Source organism: Halichoerus grypus, chromosome 6, assembly GCF_964656455.1.
Source record: "Halichoerus grypus chromosome 6, mHalGry1.hap1.1, whole genome shotgun sequence".
NCBI lineage: Eukaryota > Metazoa > Chordata > Mammalia > Carnivora > Phocidae > Halichoerus > Halichoerus grypus.
Window position 1 is genome coordinate 44,237,443 of NC_135717.1, and position 14,825 is coordinate 44,252,267.

Below are 14,825 nucleotides of genomic sequence, written 5' to 3' on the forward strand. Positions count from 1 at the left end.
GGAGCAGGTGCTTGGAGAAAGTCCTGCTGGATCCCCTGAGCTTTAGAAAGGATGGGAGAGGGGGACTCTGCTTCTCTTGGGGTCAGTATTGTCAGGTCCCAGTGACTTATGCAGGACCATCCACCAGCACCCGTAATGCAAGTGTCCTGTTGAAATGTGCTAGAACATACTTTTAGATTACACTTATGTCATTTATGCAATTGTTCTCATCACCAGGTGGTCTGGATAATAAAAACCATTCCAAGAACTCAAGAAAACCATCTTATTTTAAAGTCAATTTCTTGTGAGGATTTTTTTCTTCCAGATACTCTGAAGAAAGAAGCAGCCTGCTGATAGTCTAGTTCAGGGATGATTGGCAAGCCAACAATAATGCTCTTGATTTTTTTTTTTTTTTTTTTTTTGAAAGAGAAGAAGAAAAAAATCTCATCAGAAAGCAGTTTGAAGACTTAGAACAAAAGGTCATGCAACATAATCAGATCCTGGGGAAGACTAGACCTTTGATGGGCAGAGTCCTGAGAGATACGGAGCAGGTGTCCAAGCTGGAGCTTGATGGAACATTGAAGAATCTCTTGCATGGTCTCAGAGAAGAGGAAAGAAAACTTTCTAGGATGAGAAGTTTCCTTGGGCCAAATGGTGTTGACATGGGAACATAGAAGAGCATCCAATCTCCTGACTAGCAAGCAACTGTTGGAATGTTTGCCACCAATGCATTTTATGTTTCAGACCATGAAATAGGACCTCAAGAATAAGAGTGTTCTACAACACCCCAACCAGTGGTTCTCGCTGGGGATGGTTTGGATGTCCCCCCACTGGGGCGGGTTGGGGAACGCTGCATAATGTCTGCTTGTCACAACTCACGGTGGGTGCTTTTAGCATCTAGTGGGTCAGGGCTGGGGATGAGGCTGAACTACCACAGTGCACAGGGCAACTACCCCCCCACACCCCCGCAGCAGACAGAGAATTATCTGGGCTGAAATGTCAATAGGTCAAGGTTGAGAAAACATAGTCTAAACTATTTGAAATGAAATGGGTCTGATATCTTAAATTTATATATGTCATATATAAATTTTCTCATGCACATAAGACTATATGGAGAGCCTTAGGGCTGTTAATGAATCTTACCATTGTATGAACTCACTCACTGCTCTGGAGTTAAGTCAGATCTTGTAAACCAGTGTTTTCTTGGCTAAGTTAAAAAGCTGTTTTTCCTGAAAATGAAGAGGAAAGCAGTGCTGGATTATAAAGGTAACCTTTCGATTTGCAGACAGAAGCTGCTAGCAGTACCAGTCAGGATTTGCTCTTTCTTTGTGGCCTCGGTTTCCTCATCCATCACAGGGTGAGAAAAACACTATCCACTTCAGAGTTTCCCGGAGTATTAAATAATATAAAACATTCATCTTCACGCTGTGGGCACAAGAAACCCTGAATAACTATTTGCTATAATTTTGCAGTTTTTAGCATCGTACCTGAGTTATTACATGGCGACAAATTTACATTCAGAGTGACCGACGAAAATAACATATCAACACAGGATCTTGTGGGTTGATTAAAATGAATAAATACAATCACATAAATTCGCAATAAGACTTATTTTTCCAGGCCCTCATCCCAAACTGTGAAGTCAGCAAAGGTGGCATCTACGGATAAAATGAACCCACTTCCCATCATAACAGACAGGGATCTTCAGCAGGATAGCCCGTGAGCAGTGACCAACGCTAAACCCGTGTTCACCATGAAGCGAGTCCCTTCTTTTTTTTTTTTTTTTTTTTTTTTTAAAAGATTTTATTTATTTGAGAGAGAGAATGAGAGAGAGAGAGCACATGAGAGAGGGGAGGGTCAGAGGGAGAAGCAGACTCCCCGCTGAGCAAGGAGCCCGATGCGGGACTCGATCCTGGGACTCCAGGATCATGACCTGAGCCGAAGGCAGTCGCCCAACCAACTGAGCCACCCAGGCACCCATGAGCCACCCAGGCACCCGAAGCGAGTCCCTTCTTGAGCGATTCCCAGGACAGGGCACTCGCCTCCAGGAGGAGTCTTGTTTTCTCACTAGTTCTCCTCATCGAGTCTGAAATTTAAACACGGTCTTGCCAGGCTTTCTTGGCTGTGATTTATGCAAGGATGTTCCTAGGAACCTAATGAATCCTCCCAGCCGGTTGAGTCACTGGCTCTGACGTCAGGTTTTATCTTCCCGCCTGCAGATGAAAGGGACCAGGAGGCTGCTGGAGCCCCGAGCCTTCCCACCGCCGTCTGTCTGGAGCGGGACCCACAGAGGCTGACTCAGCTGAGATTTGCCCAAAAGCATTGTGTGAGCTCCAATACCCGGGCTGCCGGGTGATTCAGTCGTGCAAGTGGCAACCGCCACTGTCTGAATTTTCACCTGGAAGAGGGGGTCAGTGTCTGATGCACGAAAAGGGGACATCCATACTGCACACACAATGGGGTCGCTTATCTGTACTCACCACTGTGTGAACATTCGGGGGAGGAGGGGGACAGTTTTATTGTCCCGAGGACCCTGGACCACTTCCCACCGGGGATGCTCCCAAACCAACAGCCTTGGGATGATGTCACTAATTTAACAGAAATGACACGTGTCTCTCTGAGGGACGGGTCACAAGTCAAACAGCACAGCTGAGCTTCAAAGTGCCGTGAGGATCCTTGGAATGCTTCTGGGTGGAAGGTCCTCAGGGTCAGTTTACCTGGATAATCTCTAAGTCCTGCTCTTTAGATAGACAGGCAGGCAGACAGAAGGACGTGCTGATCTAGGCTGTAGCCCCAGGGCCTCCAGCTCCAGCTATTGTTAACAACTCCTGGGGGGCCTGGAACCAGGGGGTCTGCCCCTCCCCAACAACCACATTCCCTTCCGTAGCCACGGTCCCTCAGACTCCTGGCATTTTGGTATTAAAATGCCAATGCTATATTTGGGGAAGTAGGGTTGTGTGAGAAGAAAGTCTCAGTTACTCAAAAGTAGAGAGCAAAGGACACGATGACCCCAAGCTTCTGTAAGCCAACACCTCATGGAGGTTCCCAGTCCTCCAGCGGAGGTGCCATGGGACAACGGAACAGAAATCGCTAGCCACGAAGGAAAATCACATTAGAAAAGAACATCACCCAAACGGAGAACAGGGAACATCTGCTGGAGATGCTGCTCGAGGGCCTGGGCCTGTTCTATTAGCAGTGGACAGTGTTTTCCTGAAAGGGACCTAAAGGTGACGGCTGTCCTCAGTCAGGAGCCCTGGCACTGTGTGTCTCTGTGTCCGCCCAGAGAAAGCCCCATTCCATACAGAGCAGGGACGCCTCCTTTCATGTTTCTATTAGGAACTCGAAGACCCAGATTGTGTGAGCAAGTGCTTTTTACTTTTCCTAAGAGAAAAACTGCCCCTACCAAGGAAAGCAGAATTCTCTAACGTCCCGCATGAATACAAGAACACCCCTTCACTAAAAGGAAACATGACAGCCAGCGGGATGCCACTCACCTTACTTCCAGGGACATAAACCCTCCTCCCGGTCCCAGGAGGTCACAGGGGACGGGCCGGCTGGGCACCCTGCTCGGGTCTTCGGGTCTGCCTGAGCTCCACTGTTCTTGCCTCTGCTCAACACTTTGTCCATTGCCCCAGAGCTGCTCCCAACAGTGAAGCATGTTCAAGAAGCAGGGCATTCCGCCGGCGTCCCAGGGGGACAGTAAAAGAGAAGCCAGTTGCTCGCTGCTGCTCAGCCCTGTCTTTATTGAAACTATCTGTTTTCATTATTTCAATCAATGGTGTTATTACGTGTATTCTCTGAACCTTTACGCAAGTGGAATCATGTAGAAAATGCAGTAAATAAGTAAGATGAGATGAAGACCAGAGAAGACTGTGTCTCCAGGCATAAGAACGATAGCGATATCAGTAAGGACCTGTTCGCACTCCTCCAGCCCCACTGGCAGGTGCCGCTGAAGCCCCTGGCCGGTCCCCTGGGCGTGGTCACCTGAGACCAGGTGTCACCTCCGCACGGGTCCCCGTTCTGCCCTCCCACTCCTGCCGGCAGCTAAGGGTCTCCCTGCAGCCTCTCTTCAGGCTACCTCCAGCTGCCCTGGGGCTCCGTGAAGCCTCGGCCCCCGGGCCCACATGCACGCGTCCCCACACTGTCCCGGCTGAGCCATTGCCTTTTCCCACGGGCAGTGAGGAAGGATGCCCAATAGCAAACCGATCCTAGCCGCCTGTGGCCGCGTCGCGGGCACCTGTCTGAGGACCACGACAGACTGAATGTTGTGTCCCCCATGTGTTGAAGCCCCCGAGGTGGTGGTCTTAGGAGATGGAGACTTGGAGAGGGGATGGGGTCATGAGGGTGGGGCCCCCAGGAGGCAGAAGTGTCCCTTATAAAGAAAGAGGCCCCAGGGAGCCCCTCGCCCCTTCCCCCATGTGAGGACACCGTGAACCAGGAAATGGGGTCTCTGCAGACACTGGATCTGCAGGTGCCTTGATCTCAGACTCCAGCCTCCAGAGCTGGGGGGACAAACGTCTGTTGTTCATAAGCCCCCCACCGTGTGTGTCTCTGTGTGTGTGTGTGTGTGTGTGTGTGTGTGTGTGTGTGTGTGTGTTACAGCAGCAGGAATGGATGAGGAGGAAATGCCATGTGTGTTTTAAGGCGGTATCCATACGATCTTATTTAAGGATGGTGTGAGATACTTGAGGGGTTCCAGAGGAGGGTGCTTGTGTGTGCCTGCACCCCACAATCTTGTCTGGAAGATTCGATTTTGGAATGAGGGGAAAACCTCAGTCACCTCTGAAGCTTGCGGTTTATCATCATTAGCAGTAAATAGTGATTCTAAGGAACATTATGATAACTCTCCTGAGAGTATCTTCTCAGAACTTAGGCAACAAGAGGACCCATTGCAGGGGACCTTCCCTGTCCTTGCTCAGACGTCACTTGGCACCAGGACAGACCTCCTGCAGCTACCCATCTCTTAGAGCCCACACTGTGTGGTTAAACAGCAAACCATGCTTACAGGAGCCCCCATGACGTATTTATATTATCTCAGTAATGTTCATTTATGAGAGATTTGCAATTATTTCCAGATGAAAAGAGAGGCCACAATGCCCTGCAAGGCCAAGGGCAAGGTGGTGGCACAACAGGGACTCAAGCCCAGGTCCCCGCTGTTTCCTCCCCACATAGCCAGCTTCCGAGCTCTGAAAATCACAGAAATGGGCACTCCCTCAAAAACATCAAGAACCTCTTGGAAGACGTGACATGAAAGGAAGAGGGGACAAACCCTGCACGCCCGTTCTTCCTTCTCCCACCTGGCCCGGTGCCCCCTCTCTTTCTGGGGCTGAAGAGTTAGCTGTGTGCATCGCATCCCCTCCCGCCCGAGATGGAGAAGGTCTGGGTGTTGGGGTGCTCCATAGTTCCCTGGGTGTGGGGCACCAAGCCCTCCCCTTGCTCATTCCCCAGGCGTCAGACCCAGGATGCACCCTGTAGCCTTGAGATGGTTTCGAGATGCAAATCTCAGGCAGTACAAGGCTCTGTAGCTGGATGCAGAACTCACATTTCATGCATTTTTCTCCTTCTCCTTCTCCAAAATGAGATAACTAAGACAATGAGTTACTCAAAAAAATAAAAGGGCGGGGGGCACCTGGGTGTCACAGCCGGTTAAGTGTCTGATTCTTGGTTTTCGGCTCAGGTCTGATCTCAGAGTCGTGAGATTGAGCCCTGAGTTGGGCTCTGCGCTCAGCATGGAGTCTTCTGGAAACTCTCTTTCTCCTTCGCCCTCTCCTTCTCCCCTTGCTCATACTCTCTCTCTCTCTCTCAAAATAAATAAATCTGGGGCACCTGGGTGGCTCAGTTGGTTAAGTGTCTGTCTTCGGCTCAGGTCATGATCCCGGGGTCCTGGGATCGAGCCCTGCATCAGGGTCCCTGCTCAGTGGGGAGCCTGCTTCTCCCTCTCCCTCTGCCTGCCCCTCTGCCTGCTTGTGCTCTCTCTTTCTCTGTCAAATAAATAAATAAAATCTTAAAGAAAAAATAAATAATCTTTAAAAAACAAATAAAAATAAATAGAAGGGGCTTTCTATTTCTTTTTTCAAATACGTTCTAGATAATTCTCAGAATGCCCCTGAGTGATAACAGATGTCCTCTCACAGTTTTGACCTGTGGAAGGCCAGGGGACCTGGTTAATCATGACAAGAACTGTAGGGAACGTGACCACCACAGTCAGGGGACGCCTCCAAGATTTCCATCCCTCCACCTTTGCTCTCAGATTACTTTTCTTCCAAAATGGCTTGTCTGGTGCTTAACTAAGGCATTTGAGCTGAATTATTAGCATCAAGGAGAACACTGAAGGCTGGTAGTGACTGGTCCCTTCTTTTTCCAAGGCGTACCAAAACATGCCCATTTCTTTCTTTCTTTTTTGGTGCATGTTCAGGACTCAGGATTTGTATGGTATTTAAAGAGAAGCTAAATTTTTAATCTCTGAGCCATGGGCCTTGGGTGACATTCAAGTTCCCCCTGAATCTTCTGATTTTTACTCTGGTTCAAAACCACAGCTCCGTGTGTAGTTGAGATGGCATTTTCCTCCTGTCCATGACTTCTGCATTTAGTATCAAGTCGTGGGCTACATGCGCAGCTGTGGGAATGAGCGTGGCGCTCTTCCACGCGGTCCACCGCAGGAGTGCTAGCCTCTACCTTGGGGATTGCTCCCCAGAACGAACTAGAGTCCTCCATCCCCGGCAGGGGCAGGCCGATGTGGGCATGGCCTTGCTCCTCAGAATGCCAGCACAGAGATGTGAGAAGCTGTTCTTAGTGGGGTGCTCGATACAGGAAATGAAAGAGGGAACCAATGGTTTCCACCAACTTAGAGCAGAACCGAAAGTCCGCAAATAAAAGTTACGGATCCTTCATCACAGCCCCCCTCCCCCTGCACAGGCTGCATGAAAACACGCGATTCTCTAAGAGACTTGCCTTTTTTCAAGAGCTCTTGAGTCATCTTGGTTTCTGTCTCCTAATTTAGATTTGACTTGGAAAACAATAAAATAAAATAGTAAAAGCCCTGCATTTCCCTGCTCTGCAAACAAAGCGCTGGGAAGGTCTCGCTCCAGGAAAAGACCCTGCTCTGGGACTCTTCGTGGGACCCAACCTAACTGTGCTCGGGTTCACCTTCTTTCCTGGCATTTTTGAAAAAGCAGAGAAGCACCTCAAACCCTAACCTTTGGTTTTATTTCTGGGCCAAACATCTGGGGCTTCCTAAAAAAAGTACACTGAGATAAAGTCATCATTGACTGTGGAAAAGAAGGTTAGGCAGAAAATAAGTTGTACATATTTACTAAACATTAAGACTAAATAAGCTGCAGAAGAGATTGTAAGCCCATGTAATCCGTGCAAGGTCCCTGCTCCAGCCCTGTTCAAGCCTTTCCTCCCTTCTGTTCTTGCTTCTGATTTGCCGAATTCCCCGAAGTTAGAAAACAGAAGGACATACACACAAACGACTTTTTGCCTATCCTCGGGAGTCTAACTTTTGATCCATACCCATTCTATGAACCGTTAGAAGGTCAGATGTGCCCGTTTTTCTGCACTTTGGGGGAAAAAGGGAATCGACCATTATTACTAGACTTCAGACCTCACTTTAATGCTAAAATTAAGCTCGGATTCCTTACGGGTTACACTACACTCCAGCATTCGTTCTGGGGAAACATTTGGACAGCTCATGCCTACAACTTGCATATAACCTTCCCGGCGACTGGCTCCTTGGAGCTGACAGTTTGGTCAAAATGTGTTTGTGCATCTGGTTTTCTGTCCATCAAGGACACAGCAAATAGATTTTGAATGAGGAGAAAACTGCAAACCCAGGCTTTTATGTTATGAGCGCACCATGTAGAATATTACCATGTCAACATATTTTAATAAGCATTCATTACTTATTGGGCCTAAGAGTGCTTATGCAATACTCCTTTAAATGTGTTTGTAGATTTTATTGTTTGCAATGGGAAATACTTGAAGGCAAGTGTCCTAAATGTCACTCAGGCCTTAGCAAAGGCACGTGTGTGCAGTCGGATCAAAGGAAGCCTGCGAATTCTAAGGCACATCATAAACTGAAAATAAGGGGAATAATAGTTTCTTCATTGTATTAACCGTGGGGATACAATAACACCTGTGAATACTACATAAGCTAATATAAAATTACTCCCAAAATAACTATTCTAAGAATAAATTATTCTAGCCAGTAGTCATCAGTAGGTGAATACACCATCCTTGTCACTTCCTTCTTTTTTTTTTTTTTTAAGATTTTTAAGATTTTATTTATTTATTTGAGAGAGAGAGAGCACAATCGGGGGGAGGGACAGAGGGAGAAGCAGACTCCCCACTGAGCGGGGCTCGATCCCAGGACCCCAGGGAACATGACCTGAGCTGAAGGCAGATGCTCAACCGACTGAGCCACCCAGGCGCCCCATCCTTGTCGCTTCTGCACCTGTAACGCGCTAGCCCACATGATTCTAAAGCACGACGTTGCATCTGCAACGGCACAGCCCCTGAGTGACACTATCCTCAACAGTCATCCCCCGACCATCCCTTTCTTTGCCCCTAGAAAATTAAAATCCCTACCTTTGAAAGAAAAGGGAATTCGTATACCTATTTTATATCATCCCCATAAAGGTTTGCCAGGAAGATGTCCTTTTTTCATAGCTGTTGCACCAAAGGCTCAGAGAAGTCGAGTGACTTGCCCACAGCCGCACAGCTCAGACGGGGCAGGCAGGGCTCAGACCCGGTTCTCAAACCCACCTCATCCTATGACTCCGCGCTGCCTCCCACATGATAAGTCATGCCCCAGCCATCCAGTTTTACAAGGACACACCTCACATTTCTTCAGGGAGTCTCCCCTGGGCCCTTCCTTTTCCCGTAAGGTTAGGGGTGCAACTCCTCTGTACTCACATGCTTAGGAGATAGAGTCCTGTGACGTGTGTCAGGCTGCCGTACCAGGCTCGGCTGGTTTTCCCAGAACGGTACGAATGGGCAAGGAAAGTGCAGAGTCTTGTTGGACGGCCCCACCCCAGGTGCTCATGCTCTGAGTCACTGGCCATGTGTGGGGTGCAGGCCCAGGGCAACTAAGTCACCGTAGCCCTCGTCCATGGTCCTGCACAGAGAGCTGCTCCTTGGTGAGAATCTGCTCCCCGTGAGCCTCACTAACACCCTGCTTTTTCTGGGTCCATCTTCTCATCCACGGCCTGTTCAGAGACTTGTCCCCAAGGGCACTAGACTTGTTCTGTGCCTCCTCTGCTGCCCTCATGGGAACGGGATGGGGAGACGGGTGGCCCGCATGGGCCACTGAGCTGGGAGGGGACCCAGAAGGAGTGTCTAGAATGCGGAAGGGAGATTCCGCCAAGGTAATGACCTTCCTGTTCATTCCGTAGAGACAAGCATGGCTTGTGATCCGTGCCCGCTAACAATTACTCCTCCATCTACTCTGCGGCTCCCGCTGTTAGTGGCTCGGGGAGGGGATGAGGGATCGTGGCCGCCCTTCTGTGGCCGGGCTGCATCTGACGTGTTCTCCGGCCTCGGACCGCGGTGAACGCTCACCCTCGGATGATGATGCCTCGTGTAGACGCGGCACTCTGTACCCCCGAGCTACCCAGGGAGGACGGTCTGACGGTCTCATGACAAGGCGGCCAGCAGTGAGTTCGACTAATGTTCAGTCATGGCATTGTCTTAGGTGGGTCTTCATCTGCCATTAATACCTCCTCTTCGTAAGGAAAGAGCTCTCAGATCGTAAAACTGTGCGTGATCACGAAGCACGGGTGAGCATTATGTTCTCGCCATGCGTGCCATCGGCGGTCACCGTGACCGCTGCTCTCCGTGGGGCTCCCGTCGTGTCCCCGTGCTGTAGTCCTCATCCCGGGCAGTCGGTGTGAGGGTCACGCGCTGGAGCAGGGGCGTCGACGCACGGGCACAGGTCAAGGCTCAGCCACGCCGACAGGGATGGTGGTGTCCACAGGAGCTGATGACTCAGTATTGCCGTATGTCTGAGTCCCCGGACCCACCTAACAACTTCGGGAGGCTGTTTTCAAATTACTGCTCCTGTTTTTCAAAGAAGAGCCTACAGTAGTCACCCGAACGGGAGGGAACTGTGATGTCCGTTGCCCGCCGGGCGCCACGTCCCGGGTCAGACTCCTCACAACGTTGCATGCAGTCCCACTAACTCCAGCATTACAAACCGAAGCCCAGGGAGGTCGAGAAGCAGCCGTAGCATGGACACAGGAACGCAGTCCTACTCCCCGACGGCATCTGCCCAGGCATCAGCCCCCGAGAGTGGCACACCTGTCTTCGGGACTTGGGGGACAGGTGATTTCACCCCCAGGGAAGTGCCAAAGCCACCCAGCCAGTGGTGGATGCCGGCCGAGCGAGCACCAGGCCTTCGGGCTCTGCTGCATTTTATTTGCTCCTGGGATCTCCTGAAAGGCTATTTCCCAGTGACTAGGCCCCCAAATCGATGCAATAAAGAAGGGTCACTAAAAGGAATCATGGCAAGTGAGAGAAGGTTCTACCCAAGGACTTGAGACAAAAACAAGTGAGCCACCTGGAGAAAAGTGGATTGGGGTTTGACTTCCTGCCGCCTCCTGGCACCGGGGCTGCGTGGGGAGCGAGGGCGTGAGCCCCGTGTCGACCACTGGCAGCAGCGAGAGATGGACGCAGACGCGGAGCTGTAGACCCTGCCCACGGGGATGACACGATCCAGGCAGGGTTTCGAACTCGATGTTCTCATCTCAGAGGGTCACCAGAACCTGGTACCTAAACCTGGGACAGGAAAGCACGCACTCCGCTGGGCACTGCCTGAACCGAGCGGGTGAGAAGCAGTCATCTTGTGAGCTTGGAGCAAAAGAGGGGCGCTCTGGTGGGATGGGGGAGAATCAACCACAAATGGCTGGCAAATAGGACGTGGGAAAAGGCGCCACGCTCCTGAGGGAGGAGGTTCGGGGTCTGTAGACGAGTAAACCAGCCACCTGGGAACATCCAACTCATTCCACGGTTTAAAAGGCTTTGCATTTAGTTTAGAAGTAATATGTTAAAACACTTGATTATTTAAATCTGAATGACAGGCAGAGAACCTGCTCTAATAAAGTTTCATTTTCGTTTTCACCGAGTAGCTCTACTCCGAGGCATGGGGCTCTTTCTGCAGCATTGGGTGTGTTTGCAGGAGGGATACATCCTTTGAATTCATGTCAAGTGGAAAGAAGGGAACTCGGGTGGGCGACATTGCCCCTGTGAATGTTGCGTATGGATTTCCCCCATCATCTTCCTCTGATCTTCAGCAGCTTCAAATTCTCCAAGAGCTTTTGTATCGAAGGTGACAGGGAGAAGGAAAAGAATGAGCACATGCTGGGTGAGTGGCCTCCCTCAAGCCCCTCTGGGCAACAGGTTTACCAGAGACGTCTAATATTTTGGATCAAGTGAGTAGCTGGGCTTTATTTAAGATTAAGGTGTGTACGCTGCTGACGACAGGAGTGAAGTAGACATATGTTCCTTCATGCGTGGCACGGGCAGGTGCAGCACACCCATGCTGGGCACCTAGCCGTCAGAGGTGGAACACTCACCGCCCAGAGGGGCTCCTACTCTGGGGAGCGCGCGAGAGAAAGTGAAGAAACCCAGAGAAGAGGCAGATGCTGGAGGTTCAGGAGAGCAGAGCGGACGTCCCAGGAGGGACTCAGAGCTGGCTGTCACAGGATGCTCTCATCCCTTTCTGAAACGCCATCACACCTTGGGAAGGATGCGCAAGGCATTCTCTTAGTACGATTCAACCACCTCATCGTAGACATGAAAACAAATTCCATGTATATATTGTTCAGGCCCATCCTTGGTATTCGGTGGTAGAAGCTCCAACACAGGTCCAGAAATAAGGGCATGCACCTGCCAGTCATTCTCGTGGGCATAATTCCTGACAGCAGGATATGCTCTGTGGTCAGCAGGAATGGCCCGGGTGACTTGTTATCAGATCGAATCAAATGTGGGGCCCTGGTGAGGGAGCCGTGGGCACACACAGGCGTAGACACCTGCATCATCACTGCCAAACGAGCAAGCATTTATTGAGCACCGACTTGATAGGCAGTGATGGGATTTGGGTGCAGGGGTCACAGATACACAAGCGTGGCTTTGAAAAGCCCAACTCTTTGGCCGTGCATTTCAAATGAAACATAAAAGCACAGAGGTGCTTTGTATTGCGTATCAAATAAGGCAAATAAAAAGCAAGGCTCAGAAACTCAGGGAAAGAGACACCTGTGGACCGGCGTGGCCCGAGGGGCTGGTGGAAGGGGTCTGGTTTTACCCAAAGCTTGGAGAAAAGAGTCCAGACTCGGTTGTATGCTGTCTGCAGTGGCTGGGTTTGACTGTTGAGTGAATGAATGAAACGCAGGCTTTGCTCTCAGATCCTCCGTCCCTGACTCATGGACTTCAGCTACGGGTCGGCTGAGAAGGTGAACGTGGGTCTGACCAGGAGTCCACACACACTTTGTATGGGAGCACCTGTTACTCTGGGGAGTCTGATTCCTGACATTAATTAGAAAGCCACCCAGAACCTATCACGATAGCAGGACGAGATGCGTTGGCTACTATTTCTGTGTCTGGTTGTGTCCCGCTGGTTGTGTCCGTTAACTGACCGAGACTCGGGTCCAGTCTGCAAACCGAGGACGCTAGCGGCTGCCTGCTCACCGTCAGTGGTTTGGTTTGAGGAGCAAGCGAGAGCCGTTTTCACGTTCTTGCTGATCAGATTTGTTCCCCGGAGTGGTCGGCTGCATCAGAACCCTCGGGAGTGCTCATTTGTCAGAGGACAATGGCCAGTGAGACTGTTTTACAAACAGACAACAACAGCAACCCCAAAACAGAGCAAAACAAAGAAAAAACAAAACAAAGCAAAAACCCCCAAAACCTCGGCAAACATACGGTGTTTTATTTTCACTAAAAGTCATGGAGGCATGGGAAAAGGGGGTGAACACAAAAAACAAGCAGACATCAGTGAACTAAAATAAAACAAGAAAGAAAACAAACCAACATGTGTATCTGCATGTAAGCATAGGAATTTTAATTGGACAGAACATATGCCAAATTAGAGCAGCTTCAAGCATCGAGGCTGGGACTCCGTGATGGATGAGGCTTTCCATGCACAGAATTCATTCCATCAGGAAGAACATGGTACGTTAAATAATGCAGTGAGTCCAAGGACTATGATGAGATACCCGTTTAATGGGAACCTAAGCACGGCCCACCCGATTCAGAACAATTGGACCAGTCTCGGGATTTACAGCCACATGTGAAAACCGCGGTAACACTCAGGACTTCTGGGTTCTTTGTCATTTGTCAAAAACACTGTGAATTCAGCTCACTGAATGTGTTGGTCAATTCCATTCTGCCATTGGTCAGCATGTTCACGGCTTCTGACAGGAAAGTGTTTTACTCAAAGATTTGCAGAACTTCCTTCCTGTAAGATTTCAGTAGCATGGCAAGAACTGTGAGAGGAAGCTACGGTATTGATCATGAAAACACCCCGCAAAGCCTAAGCTTGTCCTTCACCGGATTTACGGGAAAATGTTGTGGAAAGCAAACATGAGTGAAATTTGCCTAATGCTGAGTTTAAAAAAAAAAAAAAAAAATCTATTTTTAAATAAATTCAGTGGGGAAAACAAGAGTTATTTTCCTGATGGAGAAATAAATATCCACCATGCAATTGAGCATAATCATCAGCTATCGATTATATGTCATGTTCTATACCCCATGCTCGGTCCCCGCCGACCTACATTTTCTCTAGTCTTTCAACAATCCCGAAAGGATTTCCATTATTCCCATTTTGGAGATGAGAAAAGCAAAGTTTAAAGAGTTTGGGAAACCATCACACAGCTGAGAATTAATGAATCTTTTCACTTGTAAGTTCTATGTGGGAATGTTCACCATGGATTCCCCAGAATGCAGGAGGGTAAATGCCCAGTCTTGGCAAATAGAACTGCTAGAATTCCCTTAAAAACACAGTAGTTCCTAAGTTGGGTCACTGTTCAAAGTTTCCAAGGGAACTCACAGCTTGAAGGAAGGGCTCCGGGGTATTTGGACAACAGCTTTCCCACGTTCTTGTGTGGTTGTGTGCTTTCCAGGTTCCCCCTCACCCCCAGCTGTCGCTGGAATACATGCATCCTTAAAAGGCAACGCTCCTCATTACCTAAGCACAGGAAGCTCGGTGGGTGGGTCGTGATTGATTCATGGTGAACCAGAAGCTGTTGGCGCGCCTTCCTCTCTCAAACCCCATGAACTTTTCTAGTCACAATGGGACTGGAACCAGTTCTCATTACCCCCTCCCCCTGACATCCTTTAAGTTGAGTATGCTGCATCACAGACTGGAGAAGCCCAAACACAGGTGGCCCGTCCCATGGGACCGTCCTCACATGCTCAGTAAAGGCCCCCCTCGCGGCTCTTTCTGCTCTCCAGGGAACGGGGGTGTTGCTGGGGCCACCCCAGAAATGCTGGATTTCCAGTGGTCTGTTGCCCACCAGGCCCTAGCCCCTGCTGCCTGTCTCCGTCTTCCGAGACAGCACCGTGCCAGACAGATCATTAAAACCGGATTGCCCTGGTTCCCTATTTTCAATCTGTAGTGCGCACGAACGTTCTCTTTCATTTACTTTAACTAAACGACTTGTCTGAATTCTGCCTGAAGGCAATTTTACCGTGAAGAGTTAAATTTTTACAGTGAAAATACAGGCACACATATGTCTCGTGGTGAGTTGGCTTGCTTTAGCTTTTGAGCTGTGAATAAATGACCTGATTTGGGGAGGATAGCAAATTGTAGGAGTCAGGACAGGGGCGCTAGGGAAGAGCTTCTCTGATTCCCG

General features: G+C 49.6%; 1 long non-coding RNA gene across 2 annotated transcripts in view; it reads right to left on the bottom strand.

Moving 5' to 3' along the window:
- The window catches only part of LOC118533420 (uncharacterized), a 59,270-nt gene extending 49,118 nt beyond the window's left edge, over nt 1-10,152 (bottom strand). For both annotated transcript variants that reach the window (XR_013448972.1, XR_013448971.1), the window contains exons 1-2: nt 8,896-10,152; nt 1,123-1,208 (exon numbers count right to left, since the gene is read on the bottom strand). This is a non-coding gene — a long non-coding RNA (uncharacterized LOC118533420). The remainder of the gene's footprint in view (nt 1-1,122; nt 1,209-8,895) is intronic.
- Nucleotides 10,153-14,825: the final 4,673 nt, after the last annotated feature.